Genomic DNA, 12,630 nt, shown 5'->3' on the forward strand with positions numbered 1-12,630 from the left:
AATATCCACTAAATGAGGGAATAATATGTGTGAGGGTACCCCAGGAGAGTTCCAAATGTGTGTGGGTAGAAGATATATCCCACGGGGGTAAAATTGAAAAAAGTTGAAAAATTTTTTTTCTTGGACTTAGTCATTTTTCCAGCGTTTATCAGACTTTCTGATTGGGGAAATGTAAGTGAGCGTTCCGATTTCAGTTCCAGAGCGATTCGCCCAATGAGTCCTTGATATTTAGTAGTTTTCAGTCAATTTTCTGGATTTTTGAAAATTTCACTTTTTTGTGAAAATATCCACTAAATGAGGGAATAATATGTGTGAGGGTACCCCAGGAGAGTTCTAAATGTGTGTGGGTAGAATATATATCCCACGGGGTAAAATTGAAAAAAGTTAAAAAAATTTTTTTTTGGACTTAGTCATTTTTCCGGCGTTTATCAGACTTTCAGATAGGGGAAATGTCAGTGAGCATTCCGATTTCAGTTCCAGAGCGATTCGCCCAATGAGTCCATAATATGTTGTCGTTTTCAGCCAAATTTCTGGATTTTTTAAAATTTCACTCTTTTGTGAAAATATCCACTAAATGAGGGAATAATATGTGTGAGGGTACCCCAGGAGAGTTCCAAATGTGTGTAGGTAGAATATATATCCCACGGGGGTAAAATTGAAAAAAGTTGAAAATTTTTTTTTCTTGGACTAAGTCATTTTTCCAGCGTTTATCAGACTTTCAGATACGGGAAATGTCAGTGAGCGTTCAGATTTCAGTTCCAAAGCGATTCGCCCAATGAGTCCTTGATATTTAGTCGTTTTCAGCCAATTTTCTGGATTTTTGGAAAATTTCACTTTTTTGTGAAAATATCCACTAAATGAGGGAATAATATGTGTGAGGGTACCCCAGGAGAGTTCCAAATGTGAGTGGGTAGAATATATATCCCACGGGGGTAAAATTGAAAAAAGTTGAAAACACTTTTTTCTTGGACTTAGTCATTTTTCCGGTGTTTATCAGACTTTCAGATAGGGGAAATGTCAGTGAGCGTTCCGATTTCAGTTCCAGAGCGAATCGCCCAATGAGTCCTTGATATTTTGTCGTTTTCAGCCAATTTTCTGGATTTTTGGAAAATTTCACTTTTTTGTGAAAATATCCACTAAATGAGGGAATAATATGTGTGAGGGTACCCCAGGAGAGTTCCAAATGTGAGTGGGTAGAATATATATCCCACGGGGGTAAAATTGAAAAAAGTTGAAAAAAATTTTTTCTTGGACTTAGTCATTTTTCCGGCGTTTATCAGACTTTCAGATAGGGGAAATGTCAGTGAGCGTTCCGATTTCAGTTCCAGAGAGAATCGCCCAATGAGTCCTTGATATTTAGCCATTTTCAGCCAACTTTCTGGATTTTTTAAAATTTCACTCTTTTGTGAAAATATCCACTAAATGAGGGAATAATATGTGTGAGGGTACCCCACGAGAGTACCAAATGTGTGTGGGTTGAAGATATATCCCACAGGGGTAAAATTGAAAAAAGTTGAAAAATTTTTTTTTTGGACTTAGTCATTTTTCCGGCGTTTATTAGACTTTCAGATAGGGGAAATGTAAGTGAGTGTTCCGATTTCAGTTCCAGAGTGATTCGCCCAATGAGTCCTTGATATTTAGTCGTTTTCAGCCAATTTTCTGGATTTTTGAAAATTTCACTTTTTTGTGAAAATATCCACTAAATGAGGGAATAATATGTGTGAGGGTACCCCAGGAGAGTTCCAAATGTGTGTAGGTAGAATATATATCCCACGGGGGTAAAATTGAAAAAAGTTGAAAATTTTTTTTTCTTGGACTAAGTCATTTTTCCAGCGTTTATCAGACTTTCAGATACGGGAAATGTCAGTGAGCGTTCAGATTTCAGTTCCAAAGCGATTCGCCCAATGAGTCCTTGATATTTAGTCGTTTTCAGCCAATTTTCTGGATTTTTGGAAAATTTCACTTTTTTGTGAAAATATCCACTAAATGAGGGAATAACATGTGTGAGGGTACCCCAGGAGAGTTCCAAATGTGAGTGGGTAGAATATATATCCCACGGGGGTAAAATTGAAAAAAGTTGAAAAAAATTTTTTCTTGGACTTAGTCATTTTTCCGGCGTTTATCAGACTTTCAGATAGGGGAAATGTCAGTGAGCGTTCCGATTTCAGTTCCAGAGAGAATCGCCCAATGAGTCCTTGATATTTAGCCATTTTCAGCCAACTTTCTGGATTTTTTAAAATTTCACTCTTTTGTGAAAATATCCACTAAATGAGGGAATAATATGTGTGAGGGTACCCCACGAGAGTACCAAATGTGTGTGGGTTGAAGATATATCCCACAGGGGTAAAATTGAAAAAAGTTGAAAAATTTTTTTTTTGGACTTAGTCATTTTTCCGGCGTTTATTAGACTTTCAGATAGGGGAAATGTAAGTGAGTGTTCCGATTTCAGTTCCAGAGTGATTCGCCCAATGAGTCCTTGATATTTAGTCGTTTTCAGCCAATTTTCTGGATTTTTGAAAATTTCACTTTTTTGTGAAAATATCCACTAAATGAGGGAATAATATGTGTGAGGGTACCCCAGGAGAGTTCCAAATGTGTGTAGGTAGAATATATATCCCACGGGGGTAAAATTGAAAAAAGTTGAAAATTTTTTTTTCTTGGACTAAGTCATTTTTCCAGCGTTTATCAGACTTTCAGATACGGGAAATGTCAGTGAGCGTTCAGATTTCAGTTCCAAAGCGATTCGCCCAATGAGTCCTTGATATTTAGTCGTTTTCAGCCAATTTTCTGGATTTTTGGAAAATTTCACTTTTTTGTGAAAATATCCACTAAATGAGGGAATAACATGTGTGAGGGTACCCCAGGAGAGTTCCAAATGTGAGTGGGTAGAATATATATCCCACGGGGGTAAAATTGAAAAAAGTTGAAAAAAATTTTTTCTTGGACTTAGTCATTTTTCCGGCGTTTATCAGACTTTCAGATAGGGGAAATGTCAGTGACCGTTCCGATTTCAGTTCCAGAGAGAATCGCCCAATGAGTCCTTGATATTTAGCCATTTTCAGCCAACTTTCTGGATTTTTTAAAATTTCACTCTTTTGTGAAAATATCCACTAAATGAGGGAATAATATGTGTGAGGGTACCCCACGAGCGTTCCAAATGTGTGTGGGTAGAAGATATATCCCACGGGGGTAAAATTGAAAAAAGTTAAAAAATTTTTTTTTTGGACTTAGTCATTTTTCCGGCGTTTATCAGACTTTCAGATAGGGGAAATGTCAGTGAGCATTCCGATTTCAGTTCCAGAGCGATTCGCCCAATGAGTCCATAATATTTTGTCGTTTTCAGCCAAATTTCTGGATTTTTTAAAATTTCACTCTTTTGTGAAAATATCCACTAAATGAGGGAATAATATGTGTGAGGGTACCCCACGAGAGTTCCAAATGTGTGTGGGTAGAAGATATATCCCACAGGGGTAAAATTGAAAAAAGTTGAAAAATTTTTTTTTTGGACTTAGTCATTTTTCCGGCGTTTATCAGACTTTCAGATAGGGGAAATGTAAGTGAGCGTTCCGAAATCAGTTCCAGAGTGATTCGCCCAATGAGTCCTTGATATTTAGTCGTTTTCAGCCAATTTTCTGGATTTTTGAAAATTTCACTTTTTTGTGAAAATATCCACTAAATAAGGGAATAATATGTGTGAGGGTATCCCAGGAGAGTTCCAAATGTGTGTGGGTAGAATATATATCCCACAGGGGTAAAATTGAAAAAAGTTGAAAAATTTTTTTTTTGGACTTAGTCATTTTTCCGGCGTTTATCAGACTTTCAGATAGGGGAAATGTAAGTGAGCGTTCCGAAATCAGTTCCAGAGTGATTCGCCCAATGAGTCCTTGATATTTAGTCGTTTTCAGCCAATTTTCTGGATTTTTGAAAATTTCACTTTTTTGTGAAAATATCCACTAAATAAGGGAATAATATGTGTGAGGGTATCCCAGGAGAGTTCCAAATGTGTGTGGGTAGAATATATATCCCACAGGGGTAAAATTGAAAAAAGTTGAAAAAAATTTTTTTTTGGACTTAGTCATTTTTCCGGCGTTTATCAGACTTTCAGATAGGGCAAATGTCAGTGAGCATTCCGATTTCAGTTCCAGAGCGTTTCGCCCAATGAGTCCTTGATATTTAGTCGTTTTCAGCCAATTTTCTGGATTTTTGAAAATTTCACTTTTTTGTGAAAATATCCACTAAATGAGGGAATAATATGTGTGAGGGTACCCCAGGAGAGTTCCAAATGTGTGTAGGTAGAATATATATCCCACGGGGGTAAAATTGAAAAAAGTTGAAAATTTTTTTTTCTTGGACTAAGTCATTTTTCCAGCGTTTATCAGACTTTCAGATAGGGGAAATGTCAGTGAGCGTTCCGATTTCAGTTCCAAAGCGATTCGCCCAATGAGTCCTTGATATTTAGTCGTTTTCAGCCAATCTTCTGGATTTTTGAAAATTTCACTTTTTTGTGAAAATATCCACTAAATGAGGGAATAATATGTGTGAGGGTACCCCAGGAGAGTTCCAAATGTGTGTGGGTAGAATATATATCCCACGGGGGTAAAATTGAAAAAAGTTGAAAAAATTTTTTTCTTGGACTTATTCATTTTTCCAGCGTTTATCAGACTTTCTGATAGGGGAAATGTAAGTGAGCGTTCCGATTTCAGTTCCAGAGCGATTCGCCCAATGAGTCCTTGATATTTAGTAGTTTTCAGTCAATTTTCTGGATTTTTTAAAATTTCACTCTTTTGTGAAAATATCCACTAAATAAGGGAATAATATGTGTGAGGGTATCCCAGGAGAGTTCCAAATGTGTGTGGGTAGAATATATATCCCACAGGGGTAAAATTGAAAAAAGTTGAAAAATGTTTTTTTTGGACTTAGTCATTTTTCCGGCGTTTATCAGACTTTCAGATAGGGGAAATGTAAGTGAGCGTTCAGATTTCAGTTCCAGAGCGATTCGCCCAATGAATCCTTGATATTTAGTCGTTTTCAGCCAATTTTCTGGATTTTTGAAAATTTCACTTTTTTGTGAAAATATCCACTAAATGAGGGAATAATATGTGTGAGGGTACCCCAGGAGAGTTCCAAATGTGTGTGGGTAGAATATATATCCCACGGGGGTAAAATTGAAAAAAGTTGAAAAAATTTTTTTCTTGGACTTAGTCATTTTTCCAGCGTTTATCAGACTTTCTGATAGGGGAAATGTAAGTGAGCGTTCCGATTTCAGTTCCAGAGCGATTCGCCCAATGAGTCCTTGATATTTAGTAGTTTTTTATGTCAATTTTCTGGATTTTTGAAAATTTCACTTTTTTGTGAAAATATCCACTAAATGAGGGAACAATATGTGTGAGGGTACCCCAGGAGAGTTCTAAATGTGTGTGGGTAGAATATATATCCCACGGGGGTAAAATTGAAAAAAGTTGAAAAAAATTTTTTTTTGGACTTAGTCATTTTTCCGGCGTTTATCAGACTTTCAGATAGGGCAAATGTCAGTGAGCATTCCGATTTCAGTTCCAGAGCGTTTCGCCCAATGAGTCCTTGATATTTAGTCGTTTTCAGCCAATTTTCTGGATTTTTGAAAATTTCACTTTTTTGTGAAAATATCCACTAAATGAGGGAATAATATGTGTGAGGGTACCCCAGGAGAGTTCCAAATGTGTGTAGGTAGAATATATATCCCACGGGGGTAAAATTGAAAAAAGTTGAAAATTTTTTTTTCTTGGACTAAGTCATTTTTCCAGCGTTTATCAGACTTTCAGATAGGGGAAATGTCAGTGAGCGTTCCGATTTCAGTTTCAAAGCGATTCGCCCAATGAGTCCTTGATATTTAGTCGTTTTCAGCCAATTTTCTGGATTTTTGAAAATTTCACTTTTTTGTGTAAATATCCACTAAATGAGGGAATAATATGTGTGAGGGTACCCCAGGAGAGTTCTAAATGTGTGTGGGTAGAATATATATCCCACGGGGGTAAAATTGAAAAAAGTTAAAAAAAAATTTTTTTGGACTTAGTCATTTTTCCGGCGTTTATCAGACTTTCAGATAGGGGAAATGTCAGTGAGCATTCCGATTTCAGTTCCAGAGCGATTCGCCCAATGAGTCCATAATATTTTGTCGTTTTCAGCCAAATTTCTGGATTTTTTAAAATTTCACTCTTTTGTGAAAATATCCACTAAATGAGGGAATAATATGTGTGAGGGTACCCCACGAGAGTTCCAAATGTGTGTGGGTAGAAGATATATCCCACAGGGGTAAAATTGAAAAAAGTTGAAAATTTTTTTTTCTTGGACTAAGTCACTTTTCCAGCGTTTATCAGACTTTCAGATAGGGGAAATGTCAGTGAGCGTTCCGATTTCAGTTCCAAAGCGATTCGCCCAATGAGTCCTTGATATTTAGTCGTTTTCAGCCAATTTTCTGGATTTTTGGAAAATTTCACTTTTTTGTGAAAATATCCACTAAATGAGGGAATAACATGTGTGAGGGTACCCCAGGAGAGTTCCAAATGTGAGTGGGTAGAATATATATCCCACGGGGGTAAAATTGAAAAAAGTTGAAAACACTTTTTTCTTGGACTTAGTCATTTTTCCGGTGTTTATCAGACTTTCAGATAGGGGAAATGTCAGTGAGCGTTCCGATTTCAGTTCCAGAGCGAATCGCCCAATGAGTCCTTGATATTTTGTCGTTTTCAGCCAATTTTCTGGATTTTTGGAAAATTTCACTTTTTTGTGAAAATATCCAGTAAATGAGGGAATAATATGTGTGAGGGTACCCCAGGAGAGTTCCAAATGTGAGTGGGTAGAATATATATCCCACGGGGGTAAAATTGAAAAAAGTTGAAAACACTTTTTTCTTGGACTTAGTCATTTTTCCGGCGTTTATCCGACTTTCAGATAGGGGAAATGTCAGTGAGCGTTCCGATTTCAGTTCCAGAGCGAATCACCCAATGAGTCCTTGATATTTAGCCATTTTCAGCCAACTTTCTGGATTTTTTAAAATTTCACTCTTTTGTGAAAATATCCACTAAATGAGGGAATAATATGTGTGAGGGTACCCCACGAGAGTTCCAAATGTGTGTGGGTAGAAGATATATCCCACAGGGGTAAAATTGAAAAAAGTTGAAAAATTTATTTTTTGGACTTAGTCATTTTTCCGGCGTTTATCAGACTTTCAGATAGGGGAAATGTCAGTGAGCATTCCGATTTCAGTTCCAGAGCGATTCGCCCAATGAGTCTTTGATATTTAGTCATTTTCAGTTAATTTTCTGGATTTTTTGAAAATTTCACTTTTTTGTGAACATATCCACTAAATGAGGGAATGATATGGTGAGGGTACCCCAAGAGAGTTCCAAATGTGTGTGGGTAGAATATATATCCCACGGGGGTAAAATTGAAAAAAGTTTTAAAACACTTTTTTCTTGGACTTAGTCATTTTTCTGGCGTTTATCAGACTTTTCAGATAGGGCAAATGTCAGTGAGCTTTCCGATTTAAGTTCCAGAGCGATTCTCATAAGAGTCCTTGATATTTAGTCGTTTTGAGCCAATTTTCTGGATTTTTGAAAATTTCACTTTTTTGTGAAAATATCCACTAAATGAGGGAATAATATGTGTGAGGGTATCCCAGGAGAGTTCCAAATGTGTGTGGGCATAATATTTATCCCACGGGGGTAAAATTGAAAAAAGTTGAAAAAAATTTTTTTTTGGACTGTCATTTTTCAGGCGTTTATCAGACTTTCAGATAGGGCAAATGTCAGTGAGCATTCCGATTTCAGTTCCAGAGCGATTCGCCCAATGAGTCCTTGATATTTAGTCATTTTCAGCCAATTTTCTGGATTTTTGAAAATTTCACTTTTTTGTGAAAATATCCACTAAATGAGGGAATAATATGTGTGAGGGTACCCCAGGAGAGTTCCAAATGTGTGTGGGTAGAATATATATCCCACGGGGGTAAAATTGAAAAAAGTTGAAAAAAAATTTTCTTTGGACTTAGTCATTTTTCCGGCATTTATCAGACTTTCAGATACGGCAAATGTCAGTGAGCATTCCGATTTCAGTTCCAGAGCGATTCGCCCAATGAGTCCTTGATATTTAGTCGTTTTCAGCCAATTTTCTGGATTTTTTGAAAATTTCACTTTTTTGTGAAAATATCCACTAAATGAGGGAATAATATGAGTAAGGGTACCCCAGGAGAGTTCCAAATGTGTGTGGGTAGAATATATATCCCACGGGGGTAAAATTGAAAAAAGTTTAAACATTTATTTTCTTGGACTTAGTCATTTTTCCGGCGTTTATCAGACTTTCAGATAGGGGAAATGTCAGTGAGCGTTCCGAATTCAGTTCCAGAGCAATTCGCCCATTGAGTCCTTGATATTTAGTCGTTTTCAGCCAATTTTCTGGATTTTTTGAAAATTTCACTTTTTTGTGAAAATATCCACTAAATGAGGGAATCATATGTGTGACGGTACCCCAGAAGAGTACCAAATGTGTGTGGGTAGAATATATATCCCACAGGGGTAAAATTGAAAAAAGTTTAAAAAATTTTTTTTTTGGACTTAGTCATTTTTCCTGCGTTTATCAGACTTTCAGATAGGGGAAATGTCAGTGAGCGTTCCGATTTCAGTTCCAGAGCGATTCGCCCAATGAGTCCTTGATATTTAGTCGTTTTAAGCCAATTTTCTGGATTTTTGAAAAATTAATTTTTTGTGAAAATATCCACTAAATGAGGGAATAATATGAGTAAGGGTACCCCAAGAGAGTTCCAAATGTGTGTGGGTAGAATATATATCCCACAGGGGTAAAATTGAAAAAAGTTTAAAAAATTTTTTTTTGGACTTAGTCATTTTTCCGGCGTTTATCAGACTTTCAGATAGTGGAAATGTGAGTGAGCGTTCCGATTTCAGTTCCAGAGCGATTCGCCCAATGAGTCCTTGATATTTAGTCGTTTTCAGCCAATTTTCTGGATTTTTGGAAAATTTCACTTTTTTGTGAAAATATCCACTAAATGAGGGAATAATATGTGTGAGGGTACCCCAGGAGAGTTCCAAATGTGAGTGGGTAGAATATATATCCCACGGGGGTAAAATTGAAAAAAGTTGAAAACACTTTTTTCTTGGACTTAGTCATTTTTCCGGTGTTTATCAGACTTTCAGATAGGGGAAATGTCAGTGAGCGTTCCGATTTCAGTTCCAGAGCGAATCGCCCAATGAGTCCTTGATATTTTGTCGTTTTCAGCCAATTTTCTGGATTTTTGGAAAATTTCACTTTTTTGTGAAAATATCCAGTAAATGAGGGAATAATATGTGTGAGGGTACCCCAGGAGAGTTCCAAATGTGAGTGGGTAGAATATATATCCCACGGGGGTAAAATTGAAAAAAGTTGAAAACACTTTTTTCTTGGACTTAGTCATTTTTCCGGCGTTTATCCGACTTTCAGATAGGGGAAATGTCAGTGAGCGTTCCGATTTCAGTTCCAGAGCGAATCGCCCAATGAGTCCTTGATATTTAGCCATTTTCAGCCAACTTTCTGGATTTTTTAAAATTTCACTCTTTTGTGAAAATATCCACTAAATGAGGGAATAATATGTGTGAGGGTACCCCACGAGAGTTCCAAATGTGTGTGGGTAGAAGATATATCCCACAGGGGTAAAATTGAAAAAAGTTGAAAAATTAATTTTTTGGACTTAGTCATTTTTCCGGCGTTTATCAGACTTTCAGATAGGGGAAATGTCAGTGAGCATTCCGATTTCAGTTCCAGAGCGATTCGCCCAATGAGTCTTTGATATTTAGTCATTTTCAGTTAATTTTCTGGATTTTTTGAAAATTTCACTTTTTTGTGAACATATCCACTAAATGAGGGAATGATATGGTGAGGGTACCCCAAGAGAGTTCCAAATGTGTGTGGGTAGAATATATATCCCACGGGGGTAAAATTGAAAAAAGTTTTAAAACACTTTTTTCTTGGACTTAGTCATTTTTCTGGCGTTTATCAGACTTTTCAGATAGGGCAAATGTCAGTGAGCTTTCCGATTTAAGTTCCAGAGCGATTCTCATAAGAGTCCTTGATATTTAGTCGTTTTGAGCCAATTTTCTGGATTTTTGAAAATTTCACTTTTTTGTGAAAATATCCACTAAATGAGGGAATAATATGTGTGAGGGTATCCCAGGAGAGTTCCAAATGTGTGTGGGCATAATATTTATCCCACGGGGGTAAAATTGAAAAAAGTTGAAAAAAATTTTTTTTTGGACTGTCATTTTTCAGGCGTTTATCAGACTTTCAGATAGGGCAAATGTCAGTGAGCATTCCGATTTCAGTTCCAGAGCGATTCGCCCAATGAGTCCTTGATATTTAGTCATTTTCAGCCAATTTTCTGGATTTTTGAAAATTTCACTTTTTTGTGAAAATATCCACTAAATGAGGGAATAATATGTGTGAGGGTACCCCAGGAGAGTTCCAAATGTGTGTGGGTAGAATATATATCCCACGGGGGTAAAATTGAAAAAAGTTGAAAAAAAATTTTCTTTGGACTTAGTCATTTTTCCGGCATTTATCAGACTTTCAGATACGGCAAATGTCAGTGAGCATTCCGATTTCAGTTCCAGAGCGATTCGCCCAATGAGTCCTTGATATTTAGTCGTTTTCAGCCAATTTTCTGGATTTTTTGAAAATTTCACTTTTTTGTGAAAATATCCACTAAATGAGGGAATAATATGAGTAAGGGTACCCCAGGAGAGTTCCAAATGTGTGTGGGTAGAATATATATCCCACGGGGGTAAAATTGAAAAAAGTTTAAACATTTATTTTCTTGGACTTAGTCATTTTTCCGGCGTTTATCAGACTTTCAGATAGGGGAAATGTCAGTGAGCGTTCCGAATTCAGTTCCAGAGCAATTCGCCCATTGAGTCCTTGATATTTAGTCGTTTTCAGGCAATTTTCTGGATTTTTTGAAAATTTCACTTTTTTGTGAAAATATCCACTAAATGAGGGAATCATATGTGTGACGGTACCCCAGAAGAGTACCAAATGTGTGTGGGTAGAATATATATCCCACAGGGGTAAAATTGAAAAAAGTTTAAAAAATTTTTTTTTTGGACTTAGTCATTTTTCCTGCGTTTATCAGACTTTCAGATAGGGGAAATGTCAGTGAGCGTTCCGATTTCAGTTCCAGAGCGATTCGCCCAATGAGTCCTTGATATTTAGTCGTTTTAAGCCAATTTTCTGGATTTTTGAAAAATTAATTTTTTGTGAAAATATCCACTAAATGAGGGAATAATATGAGTAAGGGTACCCCAAGAGAGTTCCAAATGTGTGTGGGTAGAATATATATCCCACAGGGGTAAAATTGAAAAAAGTTTAAAAAATTTTTTTTTGGACTTAGTCATTTTTCCGGCGTTTATCAGACTTTCAGATAGTGGAAATGTGAGTGAGCGTTCCGATTTCAGTTCCAGAGCGATTCGCCCAATGAGTCCTTGATATTTAGTCGTTTTAAGCCAATTTTCTGGATTTTTGAAAATTTCACTTTTTTGTGAAAATATCCACTAAATGAGGGAATAATATGTGTGAGGGTACCCCAGGAGAGTTCCAAATGTGTGGGGGTAGAATATATATTCCACGGGGGTAAAATTGAAAAAAGTTGAAACATTTTTTTTCTTGGACTTAGTCATTTTTCCGGCGTTTATCAGACTTTCAGATAGGGGAAATGTCAGTGAGCGTTCCGATTTCAGTTCCAGAGCAATTCGCCCATTGAGTCCTTGATATTTAGTCGTTTTCAGCCAATTTTCTGGATTTTTTGAAAATTTCACTTTTTTTGTGAAAATATCCACTAAATGAGGGAATGATATGTGTGAGGGTACCCCAAGAGAGTTCCAAATGTGTGTGGGTAGAATATATATCCCACAGGGGTAAAATTGAAAAAAGTTTTAAAACACTTTTTTCTTGGACTTAGTCATTTTTCTGGCGTTTATCAGACTTTTCAGATAGGGCAAATGTCAGTGAGCATTCCGATTTAAGTTCCAGAGCGATTCTCATAAGAGTCCTTGATATTTAGTCGTTTTGAGCCAATTTTCTGGATTTTTGAAAATTTCAGTTTTTTGTGAAAATATCCACTAAATGAGGGAATAATATGTGTGAGGGTATCCCAGGAGAGTTCCAAATGTGTGTGGGTAGAATATATATCCCACAGGGGTAAAATTGAAAAAAGTTGAAATTTTTTTTTTTCTTGGACTGAGTCATTTTTCCGGCGTTTATCAGACTTTCAGATAGGGGAAATGTCAGTGAGTGTTCCGATTTTAGTTCCAGATCGATTCGCCCAATGAGTCCTTGATATTTATTCGTTTTCAGCCAATTTTCTGGATTTTTGAAAATTTCACTTTTTTGTGAAAATATCCACTAAATGAGGGAATAATATGTGTGAGGGTACCCCAGGAGAGTTCCAAATGTGTGTAGGTAGAATATATATCCCACGGGGGTAAAATTGAAAAAAGTTGAAAATTTTTTTTTCTTGGACTAAGTCACTTTTCCAGCGTTTATCAGACTTTCAGATAGGGGAAATGTCAGTGAGCGTTCCGATTTCAGTTCCAAAGCGATTCGCCCAATGAGTCC

Source organism: Phyllobates terribilis, unplaced genomic scaffold (assembly GCF_046119375.1).
Source record: "Phyllobates terribilis strain yellow unplaced genomic scaffold, ASM4611937v1 Scaffold_10__3_contigs__length_209671492, whole genome shotgun sequence".
In the NCBI taxonomy this organism is placed as follows: domain Eukaryota; kingdom Metazoa; phylum Chordata; class Amphibia; order Anura; family Dendrobatidae; genus Phyllobates; species Phyllobates terribilis.